This window comes from Chenopodium quinoa, unplaced genomic scaffold (assembly GCF_001683475.1).
Source record: "Chenopodium quinoa cultivar QQ74 unplaced genomic scaffold, ASM168347v1, whole genome shotgun sequence".
Lineage (NCBI taxonomy): Eukaryota > Viridiplantae > Streptophyta > Magnoliopsida > Caryophyllales > Amaranthaceae > Chenopodium > Chenopodium quinoa.
The window spans coordinates 891,665-902,537 of record NW_018744497.1 but is presented as its reverse complement, the minus strand read 5'-3'; positions in this window follow the sequence as shown (position 1 = coordinate 902,537).

Genomic DNA, 10,873 nt, shown 5'->3' with positions numbered 1-10,873 from the left:
TACTGTTGCTGCTGCTGCTACTGCTATTGCTGCTACTATTACTACTGTTGCTACTGCTACTACTACTACTAATGCTAATACTACTGCTACCACTACTTCTACTACTACTTCTACTGCTACTGCTATTGCTACCACTACTACTACTACTCCAACCCTACTGCTACTGCTACTTCTCCTGCTACTGCTATCACTACGTCTACTGCTACTACTACTATTACTACTACTACTACTACTACTACTACTACTACTACTACTACTACTACTGCTGCTGCTGCTGCTGCTGCTGTTGTTGCTACTGCTACTGCTACTACTGCTACTGCTACTGCTACTACTGTTGCTGCTACTGCTACTACTACTGCTACTGCTACTACTGCTTCTGATACTACTACTACTGCTGCTGCTGCTACTGCTACTGCTAGTACTATTACTACTGCTACTACTGCTATTACTACTACTGTTGTTGTTGCTACTACTACTTCTACTGTAACTGCTACTGCTACTACTACTACTGCTACTACTACTACTGCTTCTGCTACTACTACTGATACTACTACTACTACTACTACCTACTACTGCTGCTGCTGTTGTTGTCGCCGCTGCTGCTGCTGCTACTGCTACTGTTGCTGATACTACTACTACTGCTGCTACTGCTACTTCCACGGCTACTGCTACTGCTACTGCTACTGCTCAGCATTTTGAGGCATGTCATTCCTAACTGAGCTAAGTTCGGATGACAGCATAATGTCCAATTGCTCGGCCTCGACCGAGCTACCTTTCTTGGAACCTTAACCGGGCTCAACAAGTACAACCACCTCGGGAACCAAGGGCCTCTTCCTCATGACTCTCCCCCTTGCTTCAAGGTCCGTTTGATTTCTCGGAGGAGGACCCTGATAAGAATGATGCTCGGCCACAACTTCCGAGCTGGTGTGAAGGGAAGACCATCCATCGACGTATTTAAAAGGACTGGTGTCCTTCGAACAAGTGTATTATTTCGATAAAGGGTTCAGAATTAACTACGGAGTTAATTATTCAGTGAAGTCAAGTGATTGGAAAGTCGGGCTAGAGGCCATCTTCGATCAGTGAGATTAATTATATTAATCTCAGAGTTATCCTTTAACTAAACCCAATGGGTCACACCCAAGATTGCAACCGAACTAAGGCGACGAATTAAGCCGAAGGTCTTAATACGTCAAACAAGAGGATATGTACTCCGACATTGGATTTCGAGCTTAGAGCGTCAAAGCCAAACGTAGAACGTCGAGTTAAATTCTAGGAATTAATAACGAGACGTACAAATAAGTCAAACAACAATAAATAAGTCAAAGTGCATGGCCCTAGACTTGTATTGGCCTAGCCATGTGAGGGCTAGGCTAGCATGGACTGTCGCAAGGCAAGCACTAGCCGCAATCCTAGCATGGTGCGCACTCGCACTAGCTAGGCCTGCTGGCCGGCACATGCTGCAAGCCAAGCACTGGCCGAGTGCCCACTGCACCATCGCAAGCTAGTAAGGCCAGTAGCCAGGAGCGTAGCGTGTTGGGCCTAGCTAGAAACTCCTACTGCTAGCAAGAACCAGCAGGAGCAGTGCCCAGCAGGGGCAACAGCCCGCAAGCATGTGAGGGTTGCTACGCTGCGGTTGGCCTTGCTGACTGGCCCAACCAAGAGCACAAGGGCTGCCAGCTTGGCGCGCCTTGTTGCTCAAGGTAGGCCGGCCAGCTGGCCGATTGCTATTGGTGGGTTTGGTGGCTTAGGGAACAAGGAGGCCATGTGGTTCTCCTTGTGGTCTTTACCTAACCACTCCCATGTGATGCCACTTGTTGTTTAACTATTTGTTCTAGGCATCTCAAATTATTTTAGAATTAAATTAAATAAATTTATTTCTCAACTTTGCAAAGTCCCACATTGATGAAATATCAAGGGGATGGAGATGCTTCTCCTATAAATTCCCAAGGCTTACCATGGAAATAAATTGCAAGAGTTGAACGCTACAAAAGGCATCTCCATTGAGAAAACATTATAAAGAGATCCTCTTGTTAGTAGTGTTAATATTACCCTAGCCGGTAGTATTGACCAAATTTGGGCGCGTGAGTGGACCTCGTTGGAGGAGTCGCATTTAAGGCTCTAGCTCCGTTCGTGGGTTCGTGTTCGTGCTAGGTGGAAAACGCGCTTCAAGGGTATGAACGTCTTTTCCCTCCTCTCTTTCTCTCTATTATGTGTTTAATGTTTTATTAGTTATATGCATGTTTTAGTTTAGTCGCTTTAATTTATGCATGTGGTCCTTGGGCGGGTTTTGGTTCCGCGCGATGTTCGCACACTGTAAAACCCAACAGTTTTGGGCGACCACTTTAGTAGCAATAATGTCCGCCCGAATGTTAGAAGATGGCCTATGAAAAGTTAGCAGCTCGGCCAGCCTATCCTAGCTGTTAATTTAGGAAGGGTGATGTTTAGGATTTTAGGCGGCCACCCTCTCTCCTATACAACCATCTCAATTGAGGAAGGAGGTATGTCAATCCAAAGGTGCTCGGACGAAAAGGTAGTCACCTCCACGTACAAGCCAGAGGTGCTAGTTGCCCTAGCACCAAGCCATCATAGTTTTTCCCCGAAGAAGGGCGAGTGGATCTATCACGCAGCCTTCTGCATCCCTGGCTGCCCTTCGGTCCGTACATCACTCTTAGACGCTCCATGTCCGACTGTAGAGACAGAGAAGAATGGGTGGGGGTGAGTTGAAACGCACTAAAAATGGAGCCACTCCAAATCAAAGAGGAGTCGGCCCCATCCACTCTGGACTCCACAGTCCCAAGCAAACGGCCGACCTCTTGAGACGGACAAATACTCTGTGTTTGAAAAATAAAACAAGTATAATGAAAAAAAGAATGGAAGAAGAAAAGAAAAACAGGCAGTTACCTTTGTCCGAGTAGAAAACTTGAAAAAACTTGTAGTTTGAAGATCATGAGTGGTTAAATCACCAACACCAAAGGGTTGACTTGAAAACTCAAGAAAACACGTGGTGGAGCTCTTCAAGATGAGTGACAAAATTCACTTTCTCCCTCTAAAAACTCTGACTTTTCTCTAAAAAAACACAAATCCAAAGTGTGATTATGAAGTTAAACATGCCTATATATAGACAAATATATGAGGGAAAAATGGTAAAACCACTTTTCCAACCCAAGAGACCAAAACGCCTCTTTTTAAAATGCTTAACCTAGGAGCTCAAATGGTTATTAAACCGTTCCGTCAATAACGTAAGGGAAGTCGAACCATTATTTAAATGTTTCGTCAAAAGAAATGGCCAGGTTAGCAGTTTAAACCGTTTGGCCCAAGAAATGAGGAAAACAGGTGTCCATCCTCATACCAGGCGACATGACCGCGTTCGGATAGCATCAACTAAGTACTTTGTGGAAAGTGAAGCGGATAGACTGATGAATCACATTTATATAGGATTTATAAGCATATTTGCGCTCCTTTTATAGTTGATTTTCATGTCTTTTAGTATCTTTTTAAGTCATTTTATCATAAGTTGTCCATTTTTTTCCTCTTCGTTTGTGTTTTTCTTAATGCTTCAGGTGGTTTCATAATCATTTGGATACAGGAGTTTTTAGAGTTGATTTGGAGGACATCGGGAAGGAAAGTCTATGGTTTGAGTTCATTGATCGAATAGTTTATGTTTGCGGATGTTAATTTTGATTATAATATGCATGAGGAATGAATATATCATCCCCAAGGGCCTCTATGCACCTTTCGGGAATGAATTTCAGTTAGAAACAAAGCTAAACGATGGTTTACAAAGTGGCAAAACTGACCGTTGTTCACTCTTTTGCTCATAACTTGAGTTCTACAGATTGGATTGAAGTGATTTAAGTTGCGTTGGAAACTAGACTTGAAGATATTTCTAACAGTAGGTCACACGCCAATATATGACATATAAATCAGAAGTTATAAGCTCATGAAGTTGCTAATGTGCCAGTAGTGCGAATGAGCGAGCTATAGCTCATAGAATTGAAGCCCACAGCAGCAAGCAAGGGGCATCGAATTGAAGCCCATAGCAGCAATCAAGGGGCATCGCTGCATCACGTCTTTGGCTCGTTGCTCGATTCCACCAAGCATCATGTCTTCGTGCCACGCCATCCTCTATGGTCCAATAATAATACAACTTGTGTAATTTAAATTTTCTTATTTCTTTTCTTTAATTTTTTTAGATTAGAATTTAGGATAGTATAAATAATCAAGGAGATTTATTTTCTCCTTTGGATTTTTATTATTTTTATATGTTCGTTTTCTTTTCTCTCTAGGCATATTTTCTCTTGGGCAATTCCTTGGATTCCTCCATGGATTGCTCTTGAGTTTGTTACATTAATTCATCAAGGTATTCTATTTCTTTCATTTAATTATGTTTTATTTCTCATAGATCTTGTTTTTATTATTTATTTCATGTTTGAGTAGTTTATTTCTAGGGTTTGGGAACCCATGTTTATATGATGAATCTTTATTGATATTATTGATATGCAATGTAAATTATTGATTTCTCTAATTGATAGTGTTTTATTGTTAATCTTGCAACCTGATCAATTATTATTGTTAATAAGAGTTTGAATCGAAAGATATCACTTTTAGTGGTTTACCTACAATGAGCAATTCTGATTATGTTAGCGATCGAACTACATATGTTGAATTGAGAGTGTTGAGATCCGATCGTAGGCTTAGCAATGGCTCTAGATACTTGATTGATTGAATTGTTAATGGTATTTTGATAGATTTAGAACTATAAGCATGGTGAACCATAACCCTGAGCCTTTTTATTGATTTTTATTCTTATTTCAATTTAGACTATACTTTTATCCCAATTTCGTGACATAGTTTAGTTTCTCCAAATTCCTAAAAGTTAGATTAAACAACCATCTCCCTGTGGATTCGACCCTACTTACCCTACTACGTTATTAGTTGGTTTTGTTAGGAATTTATTTTTGACAAGTGTACGACAACCTATCACAGACTAAGGCGACCAACCATAATAAATGTGCCACTTAAAATCAGACGTACGGTAAGGTCCGCCTAGCTAAATGATTAAAATGGCCCGTTAAATGCGTGAATAGAGGCGTATGAATGCCTTTTTGGAGTAGGCGACACGAAGTGACTGTGTCACCCCCTCTGAGGGGCAAATTTTGAGGGTAAAAATACCCCGCCATGTGATCCAATCCTAAGGTGACTTGTGGCCCGATAAAAGGGCGACACGTATCCTAATAGGAAGATGACACGTGATAACATAAGAGCACCTAAAAGAGGAAAAGGCCACTATTACATCAATAACCCCAATGCCCAAGAGATACGCCATAACGGCTCCCCCAAAGGACATGTATCCTCACCTAATTGCGCCGTCAATCAGCACCCACCATTCTAGGTCACCAAAACCTAAGAGGGCACACATTTCCACCTCTATAAATACCCCAATCATTTATGATGGGAGGGGTGGATTGAGACATTACATTGAAGGCATATTTTATTGCTCTAACTTCTCTATACTTTGTCTCTCTAAAACCCTTCATTTTTAGATTACTAACTTAACCGTCGGAGGTGAATATTCCGGCTACTGAATATTCATTGTGTTTGCAAGTGGCGGGATTGCATGTCTTGCCATTGAGTTTTAATATATAATATATATATATATATATATATATATATATATATATATATATATATATATATATATATATATATATATATATATATATATATATATATATATACTCCCTCTGTTTTTAAATACTTACTCCATTTTTTCATGCGCTGAGTTTTAGAAGAAATTGCAGAAAGTAATAAAATCTAGAGGTAGTGGGGTAGGTGGATGAATAAACAAATGTAAAAAGTAAAAGTAGTTGAGAGAATTGGAGGAGAAAGAATATGAAATTAATAAAATATGATTTATGTTGGGTCCACTAGTTGAGAGAAATGAATTAAATTTTTTAAAAGCTTTCCAAATAAGGAAATGGAGCAAGTATTTAAAAACGGCCGAAAATGAAAAGTGGAGCAAGTATTTAAAAACGAAGGGAATATATAGTGGGTACTTGTTGGAATCGTCTCAATTATTAATATTCAATTGTTATAATTTTACTTATTGATAATTAAAGTTATTATTGGTCAAAGATTTGTATATACATGAGGGCCGAGAAACGTTTCAATTTAAAAAATAAAGAGGGAGTACGTAATTAATAAAATAACCAACAACATGCTTGCATTAATAATTTATATACAACCATGATCCAATAATAATGTAATCAACCCAACATGCTTGCTTCAATATTATATACAAACATGAACAACAATTCACCAAAACATGTCTCATAAACATAAGTGTTAGTTGAGACGAACTCTACAAGAGGGGGGTGAATTGTAAGTGACTTCCTAGAGACTACTTTTGCGAAATTAAAATAGAATAATAAAGGAGCTTGCAATGCACACAGGATTGTACAAGGAAACCTTCCAGAGCCCAACTGGAAGTAAAACCTCGACCCTCAGCTCCAAGGGATTTCACACAAAGTCAATCCACTATAATAGGGCAACACACCTAGTTACAACCTATTAAACACAGACCTTTACTCACAAGTTCCAGACTGAACTTGCTACACAGTAAAACCCTATTCTACCCAACCTAATTCCCTGACTTAGATTCACTCAACACTCTTGGAGTACTCACATACTCAGCTTCAACCTTGAAGCTTACAATCTGTATGCAATAGCTAAACACTCACCCCAGTACCAAAAAAATACAAACCTTTGACTCTCATCTGTGATTGGAAAGCTACACATGAAATCCGAGACTAATATGACAAAGTTTAGACTTGGAAAACTTACACCTTTTTCACTCTTCAGATTTTTCACGCATAAACTCACAAGTTGTGCAAATCGTGAATTATACTATATATACAAGTTGTACTCGTATGTAAAGTAGGGTTTTCAAAAGATAGAAATTAATAAACTATCGTTTTTATAATCATAACACTTAAGTAAATCTTTTAGAAGAAAATCTTTTGGAAAACTTAACAAAGATATAATATTAGAAAAGAATAATATTTTGTAAAACCCGGATTTTATAAGATAAAATCTCTTGAAAATCTTTTCATAAAATTAAAACTTATCTTTTATAAACTTTCCATATTTAAAAGCTTGTCAAGATTTGCCACGCCTCTAATAAATTTCATGCATAAAATAACTTTAACATATTTACAACAATCCTTAGAAAATAAACTTAACAAAAGACTTTTATTCTAAAACTGGATTGTTTCATCAATCGTTGTAATGTAAGGATACTCGGGCTTCACCCAGACTCAGACGAAGTTCCTGTCTTCAACTCTCCAGCTCCGGGATGGAACTCGCAGTCCAAGTTCTTGTGGAACTTGTTGTCTTCAACGCAATCCAAACCGTTCTTCTCAGCTTGTTGTCAAGCTCCTGTTAGGGAACTTCTCTTCGTGTTCCTATTAGGGATCATAGCTAATTCCAGTGAGGAACTCTTCTTCTACTTTCTTTAACTTTCCTTTAGATCTCCTTGAGTCTTCATGAATAGGTAACTCTTCCACTTTCAAAGTCAACTTCACCTATTCTAATCAAATACTTAGAGAAATCGCATTAGTTGAAGTTTGCTTTTATTCATCATTATCAAAACTCTTAAGTTTCAACAATTTCCCCCTTTTTGATGATGACAAACTTACCAAACTTCGAACAGGAAAGTTAAATAGAATAGAATGACGTATTTTTGTATTTTTTATTTTCCACCAAGAAAATAAAACACACACAGAAACTAAAGCAGAAAGAAAAACTTAGCAAAACTAAACAAAAAGAAAACAAAACTAAGCTATTATATACACAATATCAAAGAAATCTTTGATACTTTATCAACTAGAACCCATAATTACTTCCACTTTCAAGTTTGCTTCTTCTTTTCCCCCTTTTGGCATTATCAAATTAAAAAGTCCTACAAGCTAAGTTATTAAACATCTAGCCACAGCCCCACAAGCAATTCATCGAGTGTGGGAAACTGAAGGTAGCGCTGACTAGCTCCCTTTAGCTAGTCCCTTCACACAATCCTGCATATACTTTCATATCACACAAAGCACACATGTATAAGCAAAGTTACAAAATAGCATAAAACAAAAAAGATCATCCTGTTTTAGTGATTATAGACCAAAGTTTTCAAAATACCAAAATGAAATTAAAATTGTTCATTACATAAACAGTTAAAAAGAAAGTGGCTAAGGCTAGGCTAGGATAGGCTAAGAGAAGTAGGCTGGTTCAGGCTTCTAAGATGGCAAGAATCTTCTTGTTATCCTCCTTGTATGCTTCGATGCTAACATTCAGCTTTGCATCCAAACTCTTGATAGTCTTCTCTCCACCTTCTGTTCCTTAAGACTTTTCTCAAGACCTTGCAAACTCTTTTCCAGCTTCTGAACCTTCCCAGTTGCTTCTTTAAGTTTCTTCTCTGCAATCTTAACCCGTTCAGTAAGCTCAGCAACCTACCCTTCCAGAATCTTGTCATCCCCATCAAGTTCCAAAGGCTTCTCCATGCTAATTTGAGGAAGGGAACTACTTGTAAGCCTCCTGCTCTTCCTCAAAGGCTCACCAGATGCTGCTCCCTCTCTCTTCTTCCCACTAACTGTAGTTTTCATTTCTTCCACCTTTTAAATCTTCTCATTTACTACAATAAGGCTTATCCCCAGCAAAGTCTCCTCATTAATCACATTTTCTGCCTTTTCCTTCAATCTTCCATAAACTCCCTTGAGTTTCACTCCAAGACTCTCAAAAACAGTAGATAGCAAAGCCCCATAACATAATTTGTTCTTGTTAGGAACACAGTGGGGTAGATGTTGATACATCAACGAAGGAAAATTAACTTTGATCTTCTTAGCCAAACAGAATATTACAACCATATCCAACAAGCATGCTTCATTTTTCTTTTGAGTACGGGGCAGGATTGTTTTCTTCACCAAATTAAACAACATTCTATTCATAGGGCTCAAATTGTTATGATTCAAGGTATTAACTCCCTTTTTTCCTCCCAAATACTCCACAATATCACCACCTAGAAAACTACCAACTTTCACACCAGACTTCCCTTTGACATACATCTCATACCCCTCAGTGGGAACTTTCAGAATAGTTCCTAAACGTTCCACATCAAACTTATTTGCAATTTTATTAATTTCACTAAAAATAACTCCTTATTTCACCTTAAAATTTTTACAAAATTCATTAATTGCAAGAGGATACATGAAATTATTTAAAGATTTAGACAACATATGCTCCCAACCTTGAAATTGCAATAGATCAAGATGAAAGGAATGGTGTCTTTCCAACAAGTGTATTATTCCGATAGAGGGTTCGGAATCATTAGAAAGCTTATTCTTCAGTGAGGTCAAGTGATCGGAATGCCTAGATGGAGGTCGCTTCCGATCAGTAATATTAATGCATAATTAATATTACGGATTAATCTTAACTGAACCCTTCGGGTCGCACCCTAATCGAATAACCGATCCGAGACGAAGAATCAATACGAAGAATTAGATGAGTCATTAGAGTATTACGAACAAAGACGTCGGATGTCGAGCTTAGAATGTCAAAACCGAGCGTCGTAAGTCGAGTCGAATTTAGAATTCGACGAGACGTAGATTCAACAAGCGACAAGTTCGAGCTAGGCCGTAGCCTGGCATTGGCCTATCCATGCGAGTGCTAGGCTAGCCTAAGCTACCATGCACATCGCAAAGCATGCCGCAAGCTTAGCATGCATTGCGTGCTAGGCCAAGCATGCTAGCATGGCTGGTGTTGCTGGCCGCAGGTAGGCTAGCAGCTAACGCATGCTAGCGCACTACTGTGTTGGGCCATGCACCCAGCCGCAAGTATTGCACGCAAGCTTCCAGACTGATAGAGACGACTCCAAGTCGCAGTCAGGGTACATTTTCTGCCTAAATGGAGGAGCGTTTAGTTGGAAGAGTGCTAAGAAAAGCACCACTGCAGATTCTACAACTGAAGCCGAATACTTGGCAGCTTCGGAAGCAGCTCAGGAGGCAGTTTGGATTCGTAAGTTCTTAGTGAAATTGGTGTTGTACCCTCCATCAAAGGTTCGATAGACCTCTATTGTGATAACAATGGAGCTATCGCTCAAGCTAGGGAGCCAAGGGAACACCAAAAGGTCAAACATGTCAAGCAAAAATTTCACATGATAAGGGAATGGAAGTTCGAGGGTAAAATCAGAATTTGTAAGATTGGAACGGACGACAATGTAGCCGATCCATTGACTAAACCTTTGCCTCAAGTGAAGCACAACAAGCACGTTGAGGGAATGGGAATCAAGCATGTTAGAGATTGGCTTTGATTTCCTTGTATATGTGTTTTAATTAAACTTGATGTCTTAATGTAAAACACTATGTTAAACCATTCGGTTTTGGAGCAATTAAATTTTCTGCAAATTTATTATTACTCCATTTCTATTTAATTGTGGTTTAGAATTAAATAATGAGTCCATTCGATTTCTGAGAAATATTCAAAACAGGGTATCAAGACCATGTCTTAGATAAAGAAACACCTGTTAAGTGAACATTGAATATGTAAATCAAAAATTATCCTTAATCAAGGTCATTTAAACGATGGACGATTAATGACCACTTGAGAATAGTGTGTAGTATGATTTATTGCACCGTTTCTTGTGCTACGAGGACATGATTGTCATAAATCATTTGCACAGGTACTAGTTTGGAACTGTACCGGATCGACCTATGAGAGTACTTTAAAAGATTTAAAAACCGTCATAAGTACATTTCTCATTATAGCTAACGGAACCTTTTTCCTTGACCATGAGTATTGTAAGTTCTCTTGTTTGGGTACTAGTCGTTTT